At 35.0% G+C, this 27,955-nt stretch overlaps 1 long non-coding RNA gene across 18 annotated transcripts; it reads right to left on the bottom strand.

Moving 5' to 3' along the window:
- Nucleotides 1-559: 559 nt before the first annotated feature.
- On the bottom strand, nucleotides 560-27,955 carry LOC127772249 (uncharacterized). Of its 18 annotated transcripts, XR_008017338.1 has the most exons (14): nucleotides 27,751-27,952; nucleotides 26,856-26,897; nucleotides 26,429-26,572; nucleotides 26,226-26,332; nucleotides 25,994-26,149; nucleotides 25,403-25,522; nucleotides 25,199-25,333; nucleotides 24,726-24,852; nucleotides 23,586-23,671; nucleotides 23,313-23,398; nucleotides 22,324-22,488; nucleotides 21,450-21,813; nucleotides 21,136-21,195; nucleotides 20,416-20,527 (listed from the first exon to the last, which is right to left on the bottom strand). It is a non-coding gene; the product is annotated as an uncharacterized LOC127772249 (long non-coding RNA). The 18 variants fall into 18 exon arrangements; XR_008017342.1 differs by lacking the exon at nucleotides 27,751-27,952 and adding an exon at nucleotides 560-2,604 and having other exon boundaries at nucleotides 20,396-20,527; nucleotides 26,429-27,743; XR_008017341.1 differs by lacking the exon at nucleotides 27,751-27,952 and adding an exon at nucleotides 560-2,604 and having other exon boundaries at nucleotides 26,429-27,743.

Genomic DNA, 27,955 nt, shown 5'->3' with positions numbered 1-27,955 from the left:
CGCGCTATTCAAAGACGCGGCGTTCAACGCCAGCATCCGCCGCCGCGGCGTCAGGGCGACGCGGCGTTCAACGCCAGCCTCCGCCGCCGCGGCGTCAGGGCCTCCGACGTCGCTTGCCTGCCCATCTCCTTCGGCTAGTACGGCCCAGTGGAGGAAAACCGGTGACTCATCAAGAGCCAGTGCTTCTCAACCGAGGGCACCGCCAACTTCTACATGCACCCCATCGAGGGCCTCACCGTGCTGGTCGACATGGACACGGCGGAGGTCCTCCATGTCTCTGACCGCGACGCCGGCATCCCCATCCCCACCACCGCAAACACTGACTATCGGCACGGACACTCAACGCCTTCGCCCTGCTCCTCAGCGGACACTCAGCGTGAGCTCGACAGCCGAAAGCGGGGGCCTTCCCCTTCCCCTTCCCCTCCTCCTTCTCCTTCTTGCCCTGCCACCCGCTGCCGCCGTCGAGCTCGCGCCCGCCCCGCTCGTGCCGAGCTCACCGACACATCCCCCGCACGCACGGCCACGGTCGGCGACCCCTCCCCCGGGCGCGGCCAGTGAAACCTCCTGACCTCCCTTACCGCGGCTGTGGTAAAGCGGTACCAAAATTAGGTGTACTCCATTATGGAGTGGGCACGTTATAAATCCGCCGGCGTGGTCTGTCTCGGTGGCTCAGTCGGCTCTATAGCCAACAAAGGATGGGAGCGTATCCTATGCACACAGGCCCTCGCGTGTACACACCATGTACACCAACTAAAAATTATCACAAAAAATTCTAGGAAAATTCATACATGTACTTTCAATAGTATTACATCTACGTGCAAAGTGGCATCTTTAAATTCATTCTACATAGAGAATAACAAAAAAGATAAAATTCTGACAAAATTGCAACCTTAAAACTGTCAGATTTTTTGTTTTTTTGTTACGGCTAAAATGTAATGAATTTGACGTTAAGATTTTAACCCTAGGTGTAATACAATTGAAAGTATGTGTATGATTTTTTCTAGATTTTTTGGTGACATTTTTTAGTTGATGTGCACGTGTGTACACGTGAGGGCATGTGTGCATAGGATATGTTGCCACAAAGGATAAGGGAAAGAGGCTCAGTTGGCTCTATAACCGGTTTTTTTTAATAGGTGTTATTTTTTTAATAAAATTGGCACTTCTAATATAAATATAGGTGTCGGTTTTAAAAAAATCGACCTACTACTCTATAAAAAAACTCAATGGACTTTTTCTTTTTAACCATTTTAATGCACGAGGAGTTTTGTATGTCTCAGCAAGAAGAGAACAAATCTACCATCTAATTAGCCAATACATATAACAACATAACAAACGATATGCATAATCTGCACACTAATTTGTACATCTATCGAAAAAGCATTTATCGATAATCCATAAATGTTTGAGGCGATTTTCCATTCGTGCATGCATCCGTGATTCTCATCGACTAGGTGTGAACAGAGAAAACATGTGCAATCAAAATCGATAAATATAATGGCATTTATAACATTACTATAACATGAAAATTCTAATTTATATCAATGAAACAGACATCCATTTAGGATTAATGAATCAGATTTTCATATGTGGGCTAAAAAAGTTTTTTCAATTCTTAACTAATTTCAGTTGTTTTTTCATTTACATTATTAGTTTTAGCACTATTTGATCCACTAAAAATTATTGTAACTTATATTTAGCTAACTTATAACTTTTCTAATATTGAATTATCGTTCCGGACAAAGTTATTTGTAGTTTCATATTGTTATTTATACGTTTTTATTTCCTTCATCATTTATGTCCAACTATAATATATAGTTTAGGATTTTAATTTATGTCAATGAATATTATTTAGAACCCGTTGCAACGCACGGGCATTATTGCTAGTCTTATAATATGTATGAGTACCAAAAACAAAATTTATAATAAATAGACAAACAATCCTTTCAGATATCATGTCTGCTACTCCCTCCGGGTTGATAAAAAAAAACAATCTTCAAGGTGCAACAAAACACCTGGGTGCATGTTGGCGACTGTTAAATGCCAATTTTATGCCGCCAATACTTACATAAATCGGAAAAGTATGAAACATCCAATATGGTGGTAGGGTTTAATTCAAACAATTTCCACGAGTGTTGGTATATATTTGTATACCGGTGACAAACTACCAAAGTTGAGACGAAATACACATAAAACTGGAGGAGAATTTCACCCATTGAGTTTGGGCCCACAAACTCATCGAAATACCACAAATTAGGCCCAATCAATACACCAATGGCACAAGGAGTCTTTTGCCAAGGCCCAAGAAAAAAGCCACAGTCAGGGGAGCTGGCCAGAGGTCTCTTAGTTAGTTCCTATTAGCGTACTGGAATATTATACACTAGAAATAATGTTTACTTTAGTGTTTGATCGACATTAGGAATATTAGAGTAGTATCTAAATAGTGTAGACTTGGTTTCTATATATTATTTAATACATGTATTTGCAGCGCATCCCACAGTTCGTTAGAGGTAATGTAGAGGCGGTGACCGCCCTCGAGATCACTCAAGTTCTCCTTATCCGAATACGGAGTAGAGCACGATCTGGTAGCAGCGAGCAAGCCAGTGCCTGAAGTATTGCAATATAATTAAACATAAGCTTTCTATAGACCCTATACCTCACTAGAAATTATCTCTACCTTTTGCCTACAATTTTTATATTATGTTCTTGGATTAACAGTATTGCAATATGATTAAACTTAAGCTTTCTATAGACCCTATACTCACTAGAAATTATCTCTACCCTTTGTCTACATTTTTATATTATGTCCTTGGATTAACCTGGAGAAGAGTTACATGTTCCGCGTGGAAATCAATAACTTGAATATTTCATGAAGTACTACGGCGATATCGCCGTGCACTTCCGGATTTTATCTGTGATCGTAATATCAACATTGCAGCTCAAAACAAAGTTATTTGTTTTCTGTAAACAGGGAGACCTAACTCTACAACTCAACTCTAAGTTGAAAATTAATGTCGGTGCAAAATAAATCAGTTAGGCCTTAATGCAAAAGAATATTTTGTTTTTATAAATGAGAAAACAAAGTTCAAACAAACTTAAGAAAAACAAACCGTGACAAAAAAAAGATATTTGAAGAATTGATACAAGAAGAATGTAACGCCCCAGGTAACCACGTCCCTAGAGTGCTACACCAAAATACTCTCAAAACTATTAACTCCCAAAATAAATAGAAATTTTGGTAGAGTCTCTCCTATAAATACAAATACAGACATCCACGTCAGGCAGTTATAGATTAAACTAATAATGACATCGTTCCCATAGTGCTACCCATCCATATAATCCATGGAAAGAAACCAATAGATATTTAATAGATTATTACAAGACAAAACCAGGATATAGTTTAAATGTCATTATGGACCTAAGCAATATAGTTTGATAGTGTGCAAATAGATATGTATATAAGGGTGCTACTTTTTGCCCATGCATGCCAATCTCAATGTATACCTAATAAACAAATAAACATAAGAGTGAGTACAGAAATACTCAACAACTACAGTATGGAACTAGAAAGCACATATACACATCATGGGCAATAGAGCACGAATAGAAAGCTTCCTTTCTTTGATAAGAAACACAATTTCAAACACCAAGTCAAAAAAAATAGTAGTTCCCATTCCGGACGGACATGAATTGAAATAATAATTTCTATCCCGGACAATTGTAAATACATCCTAGCATTTGTCTTTAACCTTGATGGTAACCCGACGTAACACTCTCCACAAAGGATATTTACTAAAATCGTAACCTAGAACATATAAACTTTTACCGATTTGTATTAAACAACCTATAGCAGTTCCATTACTATTTTATACGTAACTCGCAAACCGTTTAATGGAAACTAGCAAATAATACAACTTTAGATATCTAGAAAAAATTGTCTACAACTTTCATGTTGGCAAAAAAATCAGATTAAGCCTATGTAGGTCTAGATAAGAAAAACAAATTTCTGTCCCTATTTTCAGACCGGCAGCAGTACTGTTTTTGCTGTTTCTCCTAAACCGTTTATCGGATTCGAGCAAAACCAGCGGCGTTAAAAAAATATCGACGATGACTACAAACTTTATTTAGGACAACTGACCTGAATACCGATGGTTTAACACCAGATTTGAAAATACGGTTTCAGCCTAGCGTTCGATTAAATTTGAACTACCGGTAACAGATCATCTTATATATATAAATTAGAAACAACTAGGGACTAAAACGGATTACCTAGCAGCACTAATTTGAGAGAAAAACAATGAATTTGGAGATATCCACCTAATTCCCCAAATTTCCCTCTTCTATCTAATTTCCCCTTCTCTCCTCCTTCCTGTTTTTCTCTGCTTCCCTGGTCGTTGTAGAAGCAACAGCAGCGAACCACCCACCAGCAGCAGCAGCTGCAACAAAAGTTGGAGCCCAACGCACAGCAGCCAAAGAATCAGCAGGCCACGCATTAGCAGGAGCAGCAGCAGGAAACGCAGCAGCAGGGAAAGTAGCAGCAGCTCACCAAGAACAGATCAAATTGGCAGCGAAGGACGACGAGGGCTGCGGCAACCGGCGACGGCTGCACCGGCAGCGGTGGCGCAGAGGCGGCTGGGGCGCAGGAGTGGTGGCGGCTAGGGCTACAGACTCTTTGTTTCCCTTTTTTTTTTCTTTTTTTTTCTGTTGGTTATATAGAGAGAGGTTAAAGAAAATCGAACGGCCCACATTAATTCGATCACCGGAAATACCTCGGGACTCCGATTACCACAAACTTAGTCTATTTTGCACTACTCAGCGAGCTCTATGCATCCACGGTCCCTGATCGCCTATTAAAACAACGGTTTAAAAGTTGAACTTTTGCGCGTTTGTTTTAATATATCCCGAAATACACTAATTCGAAACTCGGGGTATTACAAAGAACATTTCAAAAATCAAGGAATCCAACTTAATGTACAAAATTTAAACTTATGGAATAAAAGTGAAACGTCAACGGAGAAACCAAGAAATTGTTCGTGACAAGCAATCTTCGATTTCCATAAAATCAATAAGATGCAACCAAATGGAGACGTCTAGCCCGCAACCAACATATTTTTTTCGATAAACAAGGAGACAAATCTCTACAACTTAGTTATAAGTCGAAAATGAATATGTTGAGCACAAAAAAGCCGCAAGGTTGAAATGTACACAAATATATTTTCTTTTCACAAACTAGTAAGCATAAGTTCAAACAAAATTACAGAAATTGGCATTTCATAAGTAAAATAAAGCTTTAGTGTCCTAAGAGAAGATCAAAAGCAGTAGTACAAGAGAATGTTAGAAACAAAGAAATCCAACAAAAAGTGTAAAGTTTGAACGAAAGGACGGAACACGAAGTGTCAAGGGACAAACCTAAAAACGTTCGGTATAAAGAAATTGCAATTTTCGTAAAAGCTTTAAGGTGCACCAAAATGCATGGAACCAGTTCATAACAAAGTGTTAACAGCGGAATTTTGCATCAGATTCGGAGAAGAAGAAGAAAGATCGAAGCGGATTTGGTGTTGAACCAAGTTAAAATCGAAGTCGGACTGCGCATTGGCCAGCGTCGTATCGGCTGAAAACAGGACATAGGCTTAACTTAGCCGATATGGCAAGTAGCCGATACGATATAACTTGGGCTCGGTTTGGGCCTAAATTTTGTTGGATTTGGACATAGACCACCGTATATGGTCTTGTTTGTATTTTATCTTTAGAAAGGTTTGAGTCGTGTCCATAATAGACGAAGTCTGTACTTGGGGTATAAATATGAACCACATAGCATTATAATCTGAGAGACAATTAAATACAACTTCTGCGCATTGCCACCATTTTTGTTCTTCTTTTCGGTAAGTTCTCTCGACAAGAGGTAACCCGTCTCGATGGCTTGTGCTATTGGGGTTATTATGTCGTTTTAGTTGTTTTAGTCCTTTTATGATGACCATATGTTATCATATGTCTTAGTTAATCTAGCCTTAGTATCTCAATTTAGCACTATCGGTTGGTTCTCGCTTTAGGGTTCCTGCCGGTATCGGTTAAATTGCCTTACTAGATTAGCTTAGCTAAGGCATCTACCATCTTGAAAAGTGATTAATTCCTTGATTATTTAGACCTTAGGTTTCTCTGATTATTTAGAACCCTAAGAACTAACATGGAGATAACATCAAAGTTTCAGCTGATCTTACCTAATATACATGCTTCTTAACTAGTTTTATCTATATTTGCCACTTATATAGACAAATCATTCTATATAACCATATCAAGTTAGATCAGTATTGACTGGGCTATCTGAAACACTAATTGATCATGATTTGTTTATATAAGTTTGTACTAGAGTATTAGCTAGTACTTTATCATTATCTATACATTCTGCTCTAAATACTGCTCCATCGGTTATTGTCATAGTATTGTCTTGAACTTCTTTATCAAACCAAATAGACATTATTGTAACCGGTGAGGCATTGTTTAGGGTCTTTTATTCCTTGATCTATCCAGTCAATAGCCGATTTGGTCTAACCACATCGGCTGAGACTACTAACGATACGCTATTGGCTGACTAACTCTGCTTTTGACTTTCTTGCTAATTGTAGGATCAAATCAGCTGGCACGCTTTTAACACACTCGAGGCTAGCCTTGGACCTGCACTAGAGTTAAGCAGATCTCCCAAGCCGTCGTGTTTCGCATCAACACAAAGTTATTTGTTTTCAATAAATAGGGAGACCAACCTCTACAACTCAACTAATAAGTTCAACATTAACTTTAGAGCAAAATAAAACGGTCAAGCTTCAATGCAAAAGAATATTTTGTTTTTATAAATCAGAAATCAAAGTTCAAACAAATTTAAGGAAGACGAACTATTACGACCAAAAAAAATTGGAAACTCCAAAAAAGGAGTGTTGGAAGAATCGATGCAAGGAAGAACATTTCAAAAGCAAGGAATCCAACTAAAAGTACAAAATATAAACTCCTGGATGAAAAATAAAGCCTCAACGGTGAAACCAAGATATCGTTTGGTACAACCAAACTACAATTTTCATAAAATCAATAAGATGCGATCAAAAATATAGTTGTCTAGCCCACAACCAAGATACTTTTTTTCGATAAACAGGGAGACATAACCCTAGAACTAAATTATATATCCAAAATTAAAACGTCAGAGCACAATAAAGACGCAAGGTTTAAATGCAAGCAAATATTTCTTTTCACAAACTAGTAAGCATAGGTTCAAACAAAATTTAGGAAATTAACATTTCAAAACTAAACTAAAGGTTTAAAGTCCAAAGAGAAAAAAAAAAGGAAACTTTGTAAAGCTCAAAAGCATAAAGTTTAAACGACAGGACAAAAAAAGAAGGGTCAAGGGAGAAAACTCCAAAAAGTATATTTGAAGGATCGATGCAAGAAGAACATTGCAAAATCAAGAAATCCAAAAAAAAGTACAAAATTTATACTTTTGGATGAAAAATGAAGCGTCAATGGAGAAACCAATAAATCCTTCGGAACAACGAAACTATGGTTTCACAAAATCAATAGGATGCAATGTAGATGTCTAGTCCGTAACCAAGATATTTTTTTCAATAAACAAAACTCTAGAACTTAGTTCCAAGTCTACTATTAAAACGTCAGCGGGCAGAAGAGCTGCAAGTTTTAAATGAAAGCAACTATTTTCTTTTCACAAACTAGTAAGCATAAATTCACACAAAATTTAGGAAATATAGATTTCAGAACTAAAATAAAGCTTTAAAGTGCAAAGAGAATTTCTAAAAAGAGAGTTTGTTGTTGAAGAAAGAGTTATAAGACTGAAATGAGCAATTTGCAACTTGTTGTACCTATTTGCACCCAACACACAAGTTCATGTACCGTGAGCATAATTTACTCTTGTAGAAATCAAACAGAAAATACCAAGTTGAAACTCAAGGATGAAAAATCAACTGTCACATGAGAAACCAAACTAAAGTTTTAAAGTCCAAATAGCATATCAAAAGCATTATTAGAGGAGAACGTTCGAAGCTAAAGAAATCCAACTAAAAACATAAAGTTTAAATGAGAGGACGAAAAATGAAGCGTCAAGGGAGAATCCTAGAAACGTTTGATACAAGGAAAACCTTGATTTTCATAAAACCTTCAAGGTGTAACAAAATGTGTGCATCCAGCTCAAAATAAATTTAATTGTTTTCAATAAAAAGGGAGACCCATCTGTACAACCCAATTATAAGCTCAAAAATTAATGTCAGAACAAAAGAAAACGGTCACCTTCAGTGCAAAAGAATATTTTGTTTTCATAAACCAGAAATCAATGTTCAAACAAACTTAAGGAAGACGAATGGTGATAGCCGAAAAAATTGGAAACTCCAAAAAGGATATTTGAAGGATCGATGCAAGAAGAACGTTTGAAAACAAAGAAATCCAACTGAAAGTACAAAATTTAAAGATATGGATGAGAAATGAAGCGTCAACGAAGAAACCAATAAAATGTTAGGGACAAGCAAACTACGATTTTCATAAAATCAGTAAGATGCAACCAAATGAATACATCTAGCCCGCAACCAAGATATTTTTTTCGATCAACAGGAAAACGTAATTCTAGAAATTAAATTAGTTATAAGCCTACTATTAAAACGTTAGAGCACAAAAAGCCTGCAAGGTTTAAATGCAAGAAACTATTTTGGTAATTTACATTTCAGAACTAAAATAAAGCTTTAAAGTCTAAAGAGAAGTTCAGAAGAGAGAAACTTTATTATTGAAGAAATCAAACTTAAAGTACCGAGTTGAAACTTGATGTTAAAAAAAACGTTACCCGAAAAGCAAAAGTAAAGATTCAACGAAAGGACGGAAAATGAAACGTTAGGGGAGAAACCTAGAAATGTTTGATACAAGGAAGCTGTGATTTTCAGAAAAGATTCAACATGCAACAAATTATAAGGGTCCAGCTCACAACAAAGTTAGTTGTTTTTAATAAACTGGGAGGCTCAACTCCACAACTCAATTAAAAGATTAATATTAATGACAGAGCAAAACAAATCGATCAGGGCTTAAAGCAAAAGAATAATTTGTTTTTATAAACCAGAAGACAAAGTGCAAACAAAATTAAGGAAGATGAACCGTGACAGCAAAAATAATTGGAAACTCCAAAAAGGATATTTGAAGAATTGATGAAGAAGAATGTTCCAAAAACAAGGAATCCAACAAAAAGTACGAAATATAAATTTCTCGATGAAAAATGAAGCCTCAACGGAGAAACCAAGAAATCATTTGGTACAACCAAACTACGATTTACATAAAATCAATAAGATGCAACCGAATATTGACGTCAAGCTCGCAACCAAGATATTTTTGCGAAAAAAAGGAATCGTAACTCTAGAATTTAATTATAAGGCCAAAATTAAAACGTCAGAGCACAGAAAACCGCAAGGTTTAAATGCACACAAATATGTTCCTGTCAAGACTATTAAGAATTAGTTCAAACAAAATATTGGAAATTGATTTTCCAGAACTAAAATAAATATTTAAAGTCCAAAGGGAAGAAATCAAACTAAAAGTACTAAATTGAAACTCAAGAATTAAAAAACAACCATCACTCGATAAACCAAAATGAAGTATTAAAGACCAAATAGCATGTCAAAAGCATTAGTACAAGAGAACATTCGAAAATAAAGAAATCAAACTAAATGCATAAGGACTAAATGAAAGGTAAGAAAATGAATCAAGGGAGAAACCTAGAAATGTTTGATACAAGGAAACCTTGATTTTAATATAAGCTTCAAGGTGCAACAAAATGCACGGGCCTAGCTCACAACAAAGTAATTTGTTTTCGATAAATAGGGAGACCCAACTCTACAACTCAAATATCAGAGCAGAATTAAAACGTCAATGCAGAATAAAGACGAAAGGTTTAAATACAAGCAAATATTTCTTTTCACAAACTAGTAAGCTAGGTTTGAAGAAAATTAGGAAATTAACATTTTAAAACAAAACTAAAGCTTTAAAGTCCCGAGAGAAGATCTTGTAACAGAAGAAATCAATCTAAAAGTACCAAGTTGAAATTCAAGGATGAAAAAGAAACCATCACTCAAGAAACCAAAAATAATGTTTTAAAGTCCAAATAGCATGTCAAAAGCATTAATACAATAGAACTTTCAAAAATAAAGAAATCCACCTCAAAGCATAAAGTTTAAACGAAAGTTCGGAAAAAGAAGAGTCAAGGCAGAAAAGTCCAAAAAGGATATTTGAGGAATGAAGGCAAGAAAGCCTAAGATTTAAATGCAAGCAGATATTTTCTTTTCACAAACTAGTAAGCATAAGTTCTATCAAAATATAGGAAATCTAATATTTCAAAATTAAATTAAAGCTAAGTCCAAAGAGAACATCAAAAGCATTAATATAAGAGAAAGTTCGAAAATAAATAAATCCAACTAAAAGTGTTCAGTTTGAAAGAAAGGACGGAACATTAAAGCGTGAAGGGACTAACCTAAAAACAATCGATACAAGGAAATCACAATTTTTATAAAAGCTTCAAGGTGCAACAAAATGCATGGGTCCAGTTTACAACAAAGTTATTTGTTATCAACAAACAAGAAGACAAATCTCTACAACTCAATTAAAAAGTTCAAATCAACAACAGAGCAAAATAAAACGGTCAGGCTTCAATCCAAAAGAATATTTTGTTTTAATAAACCAGAAAACGAAGTTCAAACAAACTTAAGGAAGACAAACTGTGACAATGAAAAAAATTGGAAACTATACAAAGGATATTTGAAGATTCGATGCAAGAAGAACTTTAAAAAATCAAGGAATCCACTAAAAGTACAAAATTTAAACTTATGGATGAAAATAAAGAGTTAACGGAGAAACCAATAAATCGTTCGGAACAACTAAACTACGATTTTCATAAAATCAAAAGGATGCAACCAAATGTAGACGTCTAAACCACAACCAAGATATTTTTTGGATAAAGGGAGAAACGTAACTCTAGAACTTAGTTATAAGTCTACGATTAAAACATCAGAGCACAAAAAAGCCGCAAGGTTTAAATGCAAGCAATCCTTTCACGAATCAGTAAGCATAAGTACATACAATGTTTAGGAAATTGAGATTTCAGAGCTAAAATAAAGTTTTAAAGTCCAAAGAAAAGTTCCAAAAAGAGAGTACCAAGTTGAAATTCAAGGGTGAAAAAACAATCGTCACTCGAGAAACCAAAATAAAGTTTTAAAGTGTAATTAACATATCAAAAGAATTAATACAAGGGAACTTTCAAAAATAAATAAATCCAATGAAAAGCATAATGTTTAAATGCTAGGATGGAAAATGAAGCGTCAAGGGACAAAATTAGAAATGTTTGATACAAGGAAATCTTGACTTTTATAAAGGATTAGATGTGCAAAAACATGCATCGGTCCAGCTCACAAAAAGTTACTTGTTTTCAATAAACAGGGAGACCGAACTCTACAACTTAATTATAAGTTCAAAATTAACGTCGGAGCAAAATAAAATGGTTAGTCCTCAATGCAAAAGGAATATTTTGTTTTATTAAACCAGAAAATAAAGTTTAAATAAACTTTAGGAAGACAAACCGTGACAACAAAAAAAAATTGGAAACTTCAAAAAGGATATTTGAAGAATCGATGCAAGAAGAACATTAACAAACCAAGAAATGAACTAAAACTACAAAATTTAAACTTGTGGATGAAAAAAAAAGCGTCAACAAAGAAACCAATAAATCGGTCGGAACAAGAAAACAACAGTGATCATAAAATCAATAGGATGCAACCAAATATAGACGTCTCACACGCAACAAAGATATTTTTTCGATATACAAGGAAACACAACTCTAGAAATTAGTTATAAGTCTACTATTAAAACGTCAAAGCACAAAAAAGGCGCACGGTTTAAATGCGATCAACTATTTTTTTTCACAAACTAGTAAGCAAAAGTTTATACAAAATTTAGGAAATGGAGACTTCAGAACTAAAATAGAGCTTTAAAGTTCGAAGATAAGTTCCAAAAAGAGAAACTTTATAATTGAAGAAATCGAACTAAAAGTACCAAGTTGAAAAAATCGTCACGCGAGAAACTAAAGTAAAATTTTCATAAAACAGGTATCAAAGTTCAAACCAAGTTAAGGAAGACAAACGGTGATAACCAAAAAATTTGGAAACTCCAAAAAGGATATTTGAAGAATCAATGCAAGAAGAACGTTTGAAAATAACGGAATCCAACTAAAACTACAAAATTTAAACTTGTGGATGAAAAAAGAAGCGTCAATGACGAAACCAATAAATCGGTCGGAACAAGCAAACAACAGTGATCATAAAATCAATAGGATGCAACCAAATGTAGACGTCTCACACGCAACAAAGATATTTTTTCGATATACAAGGAAACGCAACTCTAGAAATTAGTTATAAGTCTACTATTAAAACATCAAAGCACAAAAAAGGCGCACGGTTTAAATGCGACCAACTATTTTTTTTTCACAAACTAGTAAGCAAAAGTTTATACAAAATTTAGGAAATGGAGACTTTAGAACTAAAATAGAGCTTTAAAGTCCGAAGAGAAGTTCCAAAAGGAGAAACTTTATAATTGAAGAAATCGAACTAAAAGTACCAAGTTGAAAAAATCGTCACGCGAGAAACCAAAGTAAAATTTTCATAAACCAGGTATCAAAGTTCAAACCAAGTTAAGGAAGACAAACAGTGATAACCGAAAAATTTGAACTTATGGATGAAAAATGAAGCATCAACGAAGAAACCAATAAATCGTTCGTGACAAGCAAACTACGATTGTCATAAAATTAATAAGATGCAACCAAATGTAAACGTCTAGCCCAAAACAAATATATCTTTCCGATAAACAGGGAAACGTAACTCTAGAAACTAGATATAAGTATAGGATAAAAACATCAGAGCACAAAAAGACGTAAGGTTTAAATACAAGCAAATATATACATTTCACAAACTAGTTAGCGTACGTTCAAACAAAATTTAGGAAATTGTCATTTCAGAACTTAATTAAAGCTTTAAAGTCCAAAGAAAAGATCGGAAAAGAAAAACTTTTTAACCGAAAAATAAAATTGAAACTACCAAGTTGAATCTGAAAAAAGAACGGTCACACGAGAAACAAAAGAAAAGTTTTAAAGTCCAAATAGCTTGTCAAAAGCAAGAATACAAGATAACATTAGGAAAAAAAAGAAATTCAGTTAAAAGCATAAAGTTTAAACGGAAGGACAAAAGAAAACGTCAAGGGAGAAACGAAGAAACGTTTGACACGTCGCAACTGCGATTTTCATAAAAGCTTCAGGGTGCAATAAAGTGCATCGTTCCAGCTCATAACAAAGTTATTTGTTTCAATAGACAGGGAGACTCAAATCTACAACACAATTATAAGTTCAAAATTAATTGAACAAGGCGGTTTGGAAAATAAGGATAAATTGAACAAAACATTGGGTTACATCTTAGGGGTTGGCAATATTTTTTCTCCAGGTGCTAATTAGTCATATGCAATCTAATCAAGGGTGTTCTAGGAATATTTGTCGAGTCATATTGGATGCATCGGGACGGTCTCATTATGTGCATCCATAAACTTGGGTCGTGGTAGAAAACGGGATGCTAGATGGCATGTATAGCATTAACTTTTCTTTTTCTCAAAAAGGCAAGGATGTATGCTATGATATCATGATGAATGAAATGATGCGATGCATGTATGAAATGATACAATGCTTATGAAGATATTTTGTATTGCATACATGCCATAGAACAATCCTTTCGGGAAAATTGTTCTTGAGACTATTGATCCTACTCAAGGTTTTTCATGGGCATGGGAAGGGTTGCAACTCTTTATATAGGCTATAGGCTAGGATAAGGTGACAAAATTAAACATTTTTTTACTCAAGCTCATAGCAAAGTTCTCCTTATCAAGGAAAGAGATGGTAATTTAAAACAAATGGATCATCTTAGAGAAGTTTTCAAAACCTAAAAGTCAAGTTCCCAAACCATGTTTGTGAGTTGCTGCGATGTACAAATATTGCATCTGACCGTGAAGGGGCACAAAATTTGCACACTGAGCCATCTCAACTTAAATTACATAGTTTGCTTACGACTTGTTCCTAGTATGATATTTCCATTTAGGCTTGTGGGGGCTTGCAATGGTTACATGTTTTGTAAGGTCATGGCACTCTATCCCCCTTAAAATAAAATAAAATTCTGCAATCGGGTTTATCAAGAAATTTTAATGGAAGAGCTAAATAGGTCTATGTGCCATATGATGTACTATCCAGTTCCAAGGCGCGAACTGAAGTAAAAGACTATGCTAAATGGGTGATAAATTAGAAAACTTTTATATTCATGATCCTAACAAAGTTTTCTCTAATCTGGGAAGGAATGTAGATTTTTTGGACAAATAGATTATTTTAGAGAAATTGGTCTAGACAAGAGATTGATGTGTAACCTTTTGAGCTACCCTTAAGAAACCAAGATTTTATCCCTTCAAGATTGGGCCACACAAATTCGATAAACAAGGCATTTTTTTCGATAAACAAGGTAATGTAACTATAGAAATTAATTTAGCTATCACTCTTATTAAAACGACGGAGCACAAAAAAGCCGCAAGGTTTAAATGCAAGCAAATATTTTCTTTTCACAAACTAGTAAGTATAAGTTCATACAAAATTTAGGAAATTGAGATTTCAGAACTAAAATAAAGCAACTAAATGCATAAGGTTTAAACAAAAGGATATAAAATGAATCGTCAAGGGAGACACCTAGAAAAGTTTGATACAAGGAAACCTTGATTTTCATAAAAGCTTCAAGGTGCAACAAAACGCATGGGCCCAACTCACAACTAAGTTATTTGTTTTCGATAAACAAGGAGAACCAACTCTACAACTCAATTATAAGAGCAAAATAAATTAGTTAGGCTTCAATGCAAAAGAATATTTTGTTTTTATAAACCAGAAAACAAAGTTCAAACAAACTTAAGGAAGACAAAACGTGACAATGATAAAAAATTGGAAACTCCAAAAAGGTTATTTGAAGAATCGATGCAAGGAGATTACAAAATCAAGGAATCCAACTAAAAGTACAAAATTTAAACTAATGGATGAAAAATGAAGCGACAACGAAGAAACCAATAAATCTTTCGGAACAAGCAAACTACGGTTTTTATAAAATCAATAGGATGCAACCAAATGTAGACGTCTAGCTAGCAACCAAGATATATTTTCGATAAACAAGGAGATGTAACTGTAGAACTTAGTTATAAGTCAAAAATGAAAATGGTAGAGTACAAAAAAGCCCAAGATTTAAATGCAAGAAAATATTGTCTTTTCACAAACGAGTAAGCATAAGTTCAATCAAAATTTAGGAAAACTGATAATTCAAAACTAAATTAAAGCTTTAAAGTCCAAAGAGAACATCAAAAGCATTAATTCATGAGAAAGTGCAAAAATAAATAAATCCAACTAAAAGCGTTCAGTTTGAATGAAAGGACGGAACATTGAAGCGTGAAGGGACAAACCAGAAAATGATCGATACAAGGAAATCGCGATTTTTATAAAAGCTTCAAGGTGCAACAAAAATGCTTGGGTCCAGTTTACAACACAGTTATTTGTTTTCAATAAACAAGAAGACGAATCTCTACAACTCAATTAATAAGTTCAAAATAAATGTCATAGCAAAATAAAACGGTCAAGCTTCAATGCAAAAGATTATTTTGCTTTTATAAACCAAAAAACAAAGTTCAAACAAACTTAAGGAAGACGAACCGTGACAACGAAAAAAAATTGGAAACTCCAAAAAGGATATTCGAAGAATTGATGCATGAAGAACGTTACAAAATCAAGGAATCCAACTAAAAGTACAAAACTTAAACTTATGGATGAAAAATAAAGCGTGAACGAAGAACCGATAAATCGTTCGGAACAAGCAAACTACAGTCAACATAAAATCAATAGGATGCAACCAATTGTAGACAGAAAATACCAAGTTGAAACCCATGGATGAAAAAAAGCGTCACACGAGAAACCAAAGCAAAGTATTTTTTTTTCGATAAACAGGGTAGCGTGACTATAGAAATTAAATTAGTTATATACTATTAGAACATTAGAGCACAAAAAAGCCGCAAGGTTTAAATGCAAGCAAATATTTTCTTTTCACAAACTAGTAAGCATAAGTTCATACAAAATTTAGGATATTGAGATTTCAAAACTAAAATAAAGCTTTAAAGCCCAAAGAGAATTTCCAAAAAGAGAAAATTTGTAATTGATGAAATCAAACTTAAAGTACTCAGTTGAAACTTAATGATGAAAAAAAAACCGTTACGCGAGAAAGAAAAGTAAAGATTTAAAGTCCAAATAGCAGAACGTTTGACAATCAAGTAATCCAACTAAAACAATAAAGTTTAAACGAGATAATAGAAATGAAGCGTCAAAGAAGAAACCTATAAACGTTTAGTACAAGGAAACAGCGATTTTCATAAAAGCTTCTAGGTGTAACAGAATGCATGGGTCTAGCTGACAACAAAGTTATTTGTTTTCAATATACAGGGAGACCTAACTATACAACACAACTATAAGCTCAAAATTAACGTTAGAATAAAATAAAATGGTTGGTCATAGCACAAAAAAGCCGTAAGGTTTAAATGCAAGCAAATATATTCTTTTCACACACAAGTAAGAATAAGTTCAATCAAAACTACAAAAATTACCATTTCAGAAGTAAAATAAAGCTTTAAAGTCCAAAGAGAAGTTCCAAAAAGAGAAACTTTGTAATTGAAGAAATCAAACTTAAAGTACCGAGTTGAAACTTAATGTTGAAAGAAAAAATCGTTACGCGATAAACAAAAGTAAGATTCAACGAAAGGACGGAAAATGAAACGTCAAGGGAGAAACCTAGAAACGTTTGATAAAAAAAGCCGCAAGGTTTACATGCAAGCAAATATTTTCTTTTCACAAACAATTAGGCACAAATTCAAACAAAATTTTGGTAATTTACATTTCAGAACTAAAATAAAGCTTTAAAGTCCAAAGAGAAGTTCCAAGAAGAGAATTTGTAATTGACGAAATCAAACTTAAAGTACCGAGTTGAAACTTAAGGTTGAAAGAAAAAACCGTTACGCGAGAAACAAAAGTAAGATTCAACGAAAGGACGGAAAATGAAACGTTATGGGAGAAACCTAGAAACGTTTGATAAAAAAAAGCCGCAAGGTTTAAATGCAAGCAAATATTTATCTTTCACAAACAAGTTACATTTCAGAACTAAAATAAAGCTTTAAAGTCCAAGGAGAAGTTTCAAAAAGAGAAACTTTGTAATCGAAGAAATCAAACTAAAAGTAACAAATTGAATCTCAAGAATGAAAAAAGAGCCGTTACGCGAGAAAGAAAAGAAAAGACTTAAAGTACAAATAGCATGACAAAAGCATGAATACAAGAGACCAATAAACCATTTGGAACAAACAAACTACGGTTTTCATAAAATCAAAAAGATGCAACCAAATATAGACGTCTAAGACCGCAACCAAGATATTTTTTTTGATAAAAAGGGAAACGTATCTCTAGAACATAGCTATAAGTCTACGATTAAAACGTCGGAGCACAAAAAAGCCACAAGGTTTAAATGCAAGCAATATTTTCACGAACCAGTAAGCATAAATACATACAAAACTTAGGAAATTGAGATTTCAGAACTAAAATAAAGTTTTAAAGTCCAAAGAGAAGTTCCAAAAGGAGGGTACCAAGTTGAATTCAAGTGTGAAAAAACAACCGTCACTCGAGAAACCAAAATAAAGTTTTAAAGTGCAGTTAGCATGTCAAAAGCATTAATATAAGAGAACTTTTGAAAATAAATAAATCCAACGAAAAGCATAATGTTTAAACGATAGGATAAAAAATGAATCGTCAAGGGAACCTAGAAATATTTGATATAAGGAAAACTTGATTTTCATAAAAGTTTCAAGGTGCAACAAAATGCATGGGCCCAGCTCACAACAAAGTTATTTGTTTTCGATAAACAGGGAGACACAACTCTACAACTCAATTATAAGAGCAAAATAAATCAGTTAGTCCTCAATGCAAAAGAATATTTTGTTTTTACAAACTAGAAAACAAAGTTCAATCTTTTCACGAACTAGTAAACATAAATACATACAAAATTTAGGAAATTGAGATTTCAGAACTAAAATAAAGTGCTAACGTCCAAAGAGAAGTTCCAAAAAGATAGTACCAAGTTAAAATTCAAGGGTGAAAAAACAAACATCACTCAAGAAACCAAATAAAGTTTTAAAGTCCAAATAGCATGTCAAAAGCATTAATACAGAACTTTCGAAAATAAAGAAATCCAACAAAAAGCATATGGTTCAAACGAAACAATGGAAAATGAAGCGTCAAGGGAGAAAATTAGAAACGTTTGATACAAGGAAACCGTGATTTTTATAAAACCTTCAAGGTGCAACAACATGCATGGGTTCAGCTCTCAATAATGATATTTGTTTTTGATAAACATGGAGACCCAACTATACAACTCAATTATAAGCTCAAAATTAACGTAAGAACAAAATAAAACGGTCGGCTTCAATGCAAAAGAACATTTTGTTATCATAAACCAGAAATCAAAGTTCAAACCAAAATTAAGGAAGACGAAAGGTGACAAGCGAAAAAATTGGAAACTCCAAAAGGATATTTGAAGTATCGATGCAAGATGAACGTGAGAAAGGAACACCAAACTCTAAAAATCCAATCAAAAGTACCAAGCTAAAGCAGAAGAGTTCAAATAGAGCTTTGGTCCAAAATCTAGAGAATGTATTTACGGATAAAAGGAAACACCAACTTGTCGAAAGCCAAAAAAAGAAATAAGGTAAACATTTACAATCCAAATACAAGTGTCCAGGAAGAAACCAATTCAGTGTTTTTAGGGGGAAAACAGATTACAAATTAAAAGGGTCACACGTGGACTAGAATATCATATTTCTGAGTACCAAATTTAAAAAAACCAAATCTAAATTTTCTGAATCCCAATAAAAGTATAAGGATGATACCAAGGAATGACAAAACAAATCATAATTTTTGGATAATAAATTAGAAATTAAAGCTTTAGAATGCTGATAGAAGTGTGAAGCAACAAATGATTAAAAAAACATCAACTTCAATAAAAGTAGGCACATAGAACTGAAACTGTTTAGTCCAAATAGAAGTATCCAGTAAGAAACAAATAGTATTTGATGGGCAAAGGTAAAAAAACACTCAATACCAAATTAATTGCCATGCAAGAAACATATTTTTTTATTTCAATGAAAAGAAACTTGATAAGTACCAAAGTAGAGTCTCAAAATCCAATCAGAAATGCAGAATTAAAGCTTTAAAATACAAGCAAAAGCATCGAACACACAAAAGTTAACATCAAATTCCGAACAAAAAACAATTGTATGTTATAAACTGAACATGTATAATCCATATAAATGCATCGATTAACAAATCAAGAAATGCTATTTAAAATAATCAAGGGATGTTACTCAAGGTTTAGAATACCAAAAGAAATATCAAGCAGAGAGGAGGAGAATGTTTGTTGCCCTTTGTATTTTAAAGCTTCTAAACTAGTAATTGTAGCAGGTTTTCCATTTGTCTTCCTTTCTAGAAAAAAAAAACTTATCTTCGTACCCTTGTAATGAACTGGTTCTGCTAGGTATAAGCTGATAACGGAATTTTACAGTAAGAAATTTGCAAATATCTGAATATATATCATCAATGTACTCTTGTACTTGAGAGAAATACCATATACATGAAGAATGCAATTAATTTGTCATTCCCAGTGTATTGAAATTTCCAAATTCACATGCCCCTAACCACAGGAGACAGATTCACATCCCCCCTCTCCCCAACACACACACGGACAGAGAAACACAATCCCAAAAAATCATTCATTACAAAGATAAATTAAAATTAATTTTGTAGTTTCCTATTATTTTTTTAAAAAAAAGATAAATCTGAGCCATAGTAGCCCTTAGCAATATTGAGTATCCCAACCTATTATTGCCACGTTATAGAAGCAAGGCAACAGGACATCATTGTATTAACAAATACAAGAATAAATAACCCAAAAAATTTAACTTATAAACAAATGTACAATTCATTCCACTCTATGCCATCATTTTAACATGAAATTAGCAATCACTTACTAGTTGTGCAGACCATAACTTGCTCATGATAAGATTGTAACAGCTAATAGCATTTTTTAGGGGATATCCTAATTTTTTTAATCAAACATAGGACAAAATCATACGAATCATATTGTTCAAATATATTAATAACAGTTAAGGGAGAATATGTACAAGAATTAAACACACAAGGCATTTATGAAGAAAATAATGAAAACCAGATTTTCACCTGTATAAAATAAAACTTACGCTTGGAATAATGGGCATAGCATCTGTTAATGGTATAATGCCCTCTCATTACTTCTTGTGTGGGATTTAATAAACAACTTGGGTCAACAAAGTGTTTGTCAAGTGCCAAAACCTGCCATATGTTTCACATAATATCATTCAAATATTTGCTTTCACCTGACATCAAATAGCCAACCAGATTTTAAGAAATCTCTACTTCAATTAAATGCAGAGCAGAGCAAATAGATTCCATTACTCTTAAACATTTGACTTTGTCTTGGAAATACTATTAGCTCATATTATCATAGATAGTTTTTTTTTTTTACTAAACTCTATATCAGAGATTAGAAATGCGCATTTTACTAAAGTTTGTTGCTGGCTACAATTACGATTGCGAAGCTCAACGAACTGTCATTTTAGTGTATTTTGCTCTTGGAAGGTACAGTCTGCTAGTTTCACCATGAACTGTCATATTTGTTTTGAAAGAATTGCTTTCTACCTAATAAAATACCCGTGCTAAGGCTATGGTGCCATTTGATAATGCAAACCAAACAAATAAAATGATTATATATTGTTCTGATTCCTAAAAATAATATCTATAAAAAGTGTACTGTTCCTTAAAATAGAATATAAAGAAATGGATTTCTATAGGATATACATGCATAGCAATCAAACTGAAATTAAATAAGCCAGTACATAATTTACATATATTGAATTAGTGAAGTGAGCATTTGGATGTACCTGCACTGTCTCAAGATATCAACAAAGTAGGCATCTCTAGTACACAGTCTCATCTCACCACTGCAAAGAAATAAAGTTAAATAAAGGAACAGACAAAGGTGAAAGGAAAAAAATCGTTAAATGAAGTCCAATCTCAAAATACTCTACTTCTTCCTTGCTGTCTCCTCAACCCCTAAACTTCACAAAAGAACAAGAAATCCTAAAACCATCACAGTTTCTGCAAACTGGAAAAGCAGGCCATTGTATGATCTTCTCATATTGTGTTTTATTTCCTATGACCAACGTAGTGTCGCACCCTAAAACTTGTTTCTCACCTCCCATGACCTGATGTCAGCAATGCAGTGCACCTCGATGACGAAGAAGATAGACGACAGTACAGTCTGGCTGCTGGTTGCACTCAAGCTCTCACATGGAAAGCTCTATATGATCAGATCAATACCTCTGCTTCTGCCCCTTGTCCAATCTGGGAATTTGTGTAGAAGAATTCAGCCCCCCTCTGAGTGCAACAACTTTTGCCTGGCTTATCTTCAAAAATCGACTACCAACAATGACAAATTTGCTCATGAAGAACATTGTGCAAACGGTAAAATACGAAATCTGCTTGCATCAAGACGAAGACGGCGATCACTTATTCTTCAAGTGCTCCTTTGCTGAAGTTTTCAGCGAATCGATGTTTACCTAGAAGGCACAGAAAAGAAAAGAGAAACTTTATGATACATATAGTAGAAATGTGAAATAAAATAAATAACTCTTTATGGGTAATCCAAAAAAAAACACTTTGGTGAAATGAAAAAACGATAATATATAACACATTCTGATCTTTTTACACGTCAAGTGTTATTCGGACCATTTCATGAGATAAACCAGTAGCTCCTAAAAACATATGAACAATTATATTTAGATGAATGATAGCATTCCGTGGACACTTTCTGAATGCTAGCAATATACATCTAGCAGATACATGCATACACCGAGTAAAAGAGATTAGTGTAAATTGAGATAAGCATCTTTCATAAATGAAACAGAGCAGAGCATAATCCATGTGAAAAACTGAAAACCATTCAAAAAATGGAACTGAATGATAACTATTAAGCCTTTTTCTTTGCATGGATTCAGCACGAAATGCAGCACAAAAATTGCACATAATGGCACAGGAGGGAGAGGACGCCGGGAGTGCATTCGGCAAACCTGCACAGGGTCGCTTTCAAGGACGACGTCAAGGAAGCCGATGGATCATCGCAAGGTGAACCGGTTTGACATTCACAACAGTGGCGCACCGTACGCTGGATCTGCACATGACGGAGTTGAGGAGGAAGATCCGACGACAAAGTGCACCAGGTGACGGACCTGCACCTTCGGGGCCGGGTGGAACAGATCGGCGAGGCAGCCACAGGTTCAAAATTATAGTCAGTACAGGTTGTGGTCAGGTATTTACTGAAAATCCTAAATATTATACATGTTGTTACAAGCATTTCTACATGTTGTTACAAGCATTTCTCCGGGTGGAATAGATTGGTGAGGCCACCACAGGTTGAAAATTATAGTCAGTACAAGTTGTGGTCAAGTATTTACTGAGAATCCTAAATATTATACATGTCGTTACAAGCATTTCTCTTAGCAATCAGTGTACCAACTGTAGTTCACATCCTTGTTCATTTTATTATATCAAACAAATTCTGTAGGTGCGATAACGAGATGAACTATCCACTACTGTAAATAATCTATATTATAATGTAATCATCCATCAAGTTGCCAATGATGCCTGTAACAAGTAAAAGATTTATTGATGCAGCCAAAATTTAACTGTGTAAATTTGGCTAGCATCATTTACTTGATATTGTATTTCAGACTATGTTTTACAAATCTCACAGGATTACAAAACATAGACCAATGAGCAATAAGAACAAAATTACTAGAGCTGTGGACAAAATTAGCCTGAGATGCAACCAAAAGTGCAAACCTGAGTTTTTTTAAAAAAGAAAGAAAACGATCAGAGCAGTTTATATGACTTTTAGAGACTTGCTTTACATGAGTTGATCTGAACCTTGGTCACCAGAATTGCGCTGCATATGTACTTCTTTCGCAATCAGGAGTCAAGTTAAAGGTGATTGAATTTAAAACCCAGTTACAAACAAGATCCATCAGGGTTAAAAGAACAGAAAGTACAAGGCACTCACAATTAGAGTTCAGTTCTTTGGTAATTTATCTCCAAGATTCAGTCTCACCGCACTTAATGGTGTGGCAGCCAGAACACTTTCCAATGCTGAGAAAAGGAAAATATTTTAGTAAATATTTCCATTATTAGAAGCTTTAATCAGTTGCTATAGGATATGTAGCGGTCATTGATATATTAACAGCTTGAAAATTTGTCTGAATTTATATTGATTGCGAAGCAACAAATTTGTGAACGAAAAAGGAAGTTAAAAGAACAGAAAGTACAAGGCACTCACAATTAGAGTTCAGTTCTTCGGTAATTTATCTCCAAGATTCAGTCTCACCGCACTTAATGGTGTGACAGCCAGAACACTTTCCAATGCTGAGAAAAGGAAAATATTTTAGTAAATATTTCCATAATTAGAAGCTTTAATCAGTTGTTATAGGATATGTAGCGGTCATTGATATATTAACAGCTTGAAAATTTGTCTGAATTTATATTGATTGCGAAGCAACAAATTTGTGAACGAAAAAGGAAGTTAAAGCAAATTTATAAATTTAGACAAATGGCCGAAATGACCTGTTCTTGCATTATGTGGGTTTGTTCAGATTAAAATGTCTTAGAAGACAGCTTTAGAACAGGTTAGTCATTAAATGAAAAAGAAAACTTCAGAACAGGTTTGTCATCAAATCAAAAAAAAATGCTTCAGAAGGCAGAGATATTTTGTCAAATCAAATAAAATGCTTCAGAAGGCAGGACATATTTTGATCTAAGGCATAAAATCCAAAACTACTTGAACTGTAACATTACTGATTTTAGCTAACGTCTTATACCATCCTACAAACTAAGATTCATAACTTGCAGAGCTTTCCTCCCTCCCACTAAAGTACCGTGACATGCAATACTGAAAGCTACCATTCCCAAAAGAAAACGAGAAGTGAAGAAAAGATCAAGTAGTCCAATTGAAGACATCACTGCGCTTAGCCACAATTGCTGAAAATATTATATCCTTCAACAAGATTTTTCCTGATTCATGCAAAACTGTAAACGTCGGATACAGGGAAGTGGACATAAACTATTTTCATAAGATAAGATGCATGGATTAATTTCAGTTTTGTTGGCCTGATCTCCTTCAGTTAAGTGCCATATATATTTTAGTATTTGATGTGTGGAATGATGGCCATGAAACCGGTTACTGACAGATCAAATCCTCCTAGCATAATTGACCATGATAAAGAACACATTGGATTTGAAACCAAGGAAACATATCACATATGCACACGACCACTCATGGGCACATGTACTCCAAATATACATGTGTCTAAATATACATGTCACTGATATAGTACACAACAAATTTTATTGTAAATATACATGTGTCAATGAATTGGACAAGATCAAAGACGTTTATTTCTTCAGAGCATGTATATTGTACCTGATTGGAGGCGGCCTGTGTAACCTGATGAATGAGCTTGAACCGGCGGCGGCGCTTCCTCCAGTGAAAGGGGAGTCAACAATGTTTTCTATCTGTTCAAATTACAAAGCTTCATTTCCACATCTATCTAAAACAAAAGAAAAAAAAATAGTTATAGTAGATAACACAAAATGTAGCTGTAGAACATCAGTGGTACATAAACAGCATTGATATAAGTAAAAAGTAGATCGACCACTTGCCAAACCTTTGACCAATTTCTGGCCTAGAACAGACAAAGCGATGCCGACACGCACCATATGGGGCTTAGGACGCTATAATATAATCAGGAGTTCGTCTCGATCAAAGGAAAAACTCACGAAGTGTATTCACAGCATTTGATGCTACATCATATCGATTTGGGGGTCAAATCTACTGGAAAGCCACAAACGAATTGCGTCATGGTGGTTAGCTGCTTGCAGGACTCGTAGTCGTACCTTAGCTAGTTGGTTGCAGTTGTGCACGGGGCAGTCGCAGCTGCAGTTCATCCTCGTTGCCACCCAATCGACCACCACAGCCGCATCCACGTCTTCCATCGTGCCCGCCTGGATCTCGCGGCGGCGGCGGGGCTACTGATGGACAGAGAGAACATATTAGAGATGGGGGAAGAGAGAGAAAGGGTAGGAGGAGTGGATCTATACCTTTCAGAGATGGAGGCAGAGGGTGCGTAGGGTGTGGTAGATCTCATCATAGCACGTTCATACCTATGATTGTTTTCCTTCTCTACTCTAAAACATATTATGCATGTGTAACCAATAATTCTGCAATGATGAGAAATTTGATCAGTTGCATACATTATGATATAGTTATTGTACCTAAAGTCAACTTAATTTGTATTTCACATTATGAATATCAGAGCACACATACGACATCATCAAAATAATAGCCAGCACTGGTATATGGATAATGGTCAAAAATTTTGCAGGACATTAAGAACTCCAATCTTCTATATGTGCGCTTGAAATGAAAAACCTTCGACATGAAAAAATAGTTAACCTTTAACCTAGTACAGATCAATTACCAAAATATTTGATTTTTACTATCTAGACAGACTCAAGTTCCTCAAAAAGCTAAGATGATGTGCTGCTTAGTTGCTGACTCAGTGACTCTAGTAGTCTAGTTTCTAAAACAGTAGCAGAGCTCATAAAAAACAACACAGTAAAACAATATGCCAAGACACTTGAATGGATTGGAAAACAAGACGATGTAGAGGAGGGGCTGCAAGAAGTTACCAATGAAACTGATCTTGCTAATCTGGCAATCCCCAAGCAGACCTGATGGATATAACCTAATGCTTGAACAGCTCCTACCATCTTACTCAGTTCAGGAACAGTGTTTGCACGGCCATGTGCTTCAAGAGATAGCAGTGTTTGCTCTTGTTTCATGGCCTGAAAATTAAAAAGTGATATAATCAGTAAAACATAGCACCTCATGTATTTATCAATTCAGTAAATCTGCTTTTACCTTGATTTTATTTTCCAAGTTAGATATGGCAGCTGCCCATTTATTGGCATCTTCATACTTTTGGGAAACACTTCTCAGTTGATCAGCTTGTCTATCAAGGACTTGTTCTGTCAGGAACGTAAAACAGTGGTGAGCATATAGAAACATCTTATCTGAAATTAGACCTTGAAGGAGTAAGTTGAATCTAATATATTGTGTCTTACCTGCTATTGCTACCGTTTTTCGAATACAAATGGCACAAACCATGGGACTTCCCCTTACTCCTTTGAAGTTTATGACAAAGGCACCTTCACTCTCAACTGTCACCCTAATATCACGCATATGAAAGGGTCTGTTACCTCCAACCACTGCATGCACATCAAATTCAGACAAAATATGTGCATCAATCAAAAGTCAAATTGTTTAGCTAAACCTGAAAATAAATTGTGATACAAAATTAAGAGCCTCATGAATACTGTGTTTGCATTTTCTTCTTGCACAAGGACATCAAATGCTCTAATTCCTTTTGGCCCATAAGTGTTCATTATCTCAGCAAATGCAGATCAAAGAAATAGTCTCCAGGAGCAAAACAAATGATTTTGTAGCTGGAAATTCCATATTGAACTGAGTGGTAAAGCGAAGGATAGTCACCACTTCAAACTATATCCTCATATGTCAATATTGCATCCCCTCCTTCAAAGAAAGAATCGTCAGAAAGCTTTGAAGAGGGTTCACAACCCTCAATTGCACTGCCACCGGCATTAATGAACAGAACAAAGTCTCATCACAGGCACAAGAAGGATAATAAGAAACATTGTGGAACTATGATGACATGACCAATTAACATTTCGATAAGGTACTTCCAATTTTCAATTTAGAATTCAAGATTATGAAATATCCATTCTGGAAGCACATGACTGATGATGGCTATCGAAGCCCCTTCTACTCGATATTACTACAGCACCACAATTGATGCAACCTTGTACTCTGACATAGAAACAATCCTATTTTCTTCAACCAATCCAATGCCCATGACTTTAGTACTATATGAAATATGATGTATTATTCATTCACTTTGAGAGCATCAAATGAGGCCAGCACACTGATCCACTTAAAAATAGTAGCTAGCATGGCAGAGAATCAAGTCAATGTTAGCTACTATTTTAAGTGGATCAGTGTTGCCATGGCAGAGAATCAAGTCAATGTTAGCAGAGAATTTTCAAGTAGATTTGAATCAACACCTTATTAAGCTCCTAGCATACCACAACACCTGAAGGCCTCAAAATTGGTATTACAACTTTGGAACCGATGTAGGTAAAGCACCAGAAAATACCAAATCTGGGTACATCCAACCTCCTAAATTTCCTCTGCCACATGCACACACGCACACACAAGAAAAAATAAGAGCAAATTTGGAAGCAAACTTTCTAGGGTTTTCTACCAGAGCCAAATCGAGTACTCTAATTCGACCATCCTAAACGCTCATTTCCCAAAAACCCTTTCACGAACATGGTAAGAGGGTTAGGATTTAGGAATAGATCCTCACCTAGCGGCTAGAACCGCCATTGCTGACCAAATGCATATAGATTTGCAGAGGGAGAGAGGAGGGGAGGACTCCGCCGCCGCCGCCCCGCCGGCGCAGGGCCAGATGGTGGCCGCCTCCGCCTCGCTAGGGTTCGCGGCGTGAGGAGGAGAAGAGGGTGAGAGAGAGCAAAAGGTTTTTTTCTTTTTTCTTAAGAGTACTATTCTAG

This window comes from Oryza glaberrima, chromosome 4, assembly GCF_000147395.1.
Source record: "Oryza glaberrima chromosome 4, OglaRS2, whole genome shotgun sequence".
NCBI classification, from domain to species: domain Eukaryota; kingdom Viridiplantae; phylum Streptophyta; class Magnoliopsida; order Poales; family Poaceae; genus Oryza; species Oryza glaberrima.
This window is presented reverse-complemented; position numbering and strand designations above follow the sequence as displayed.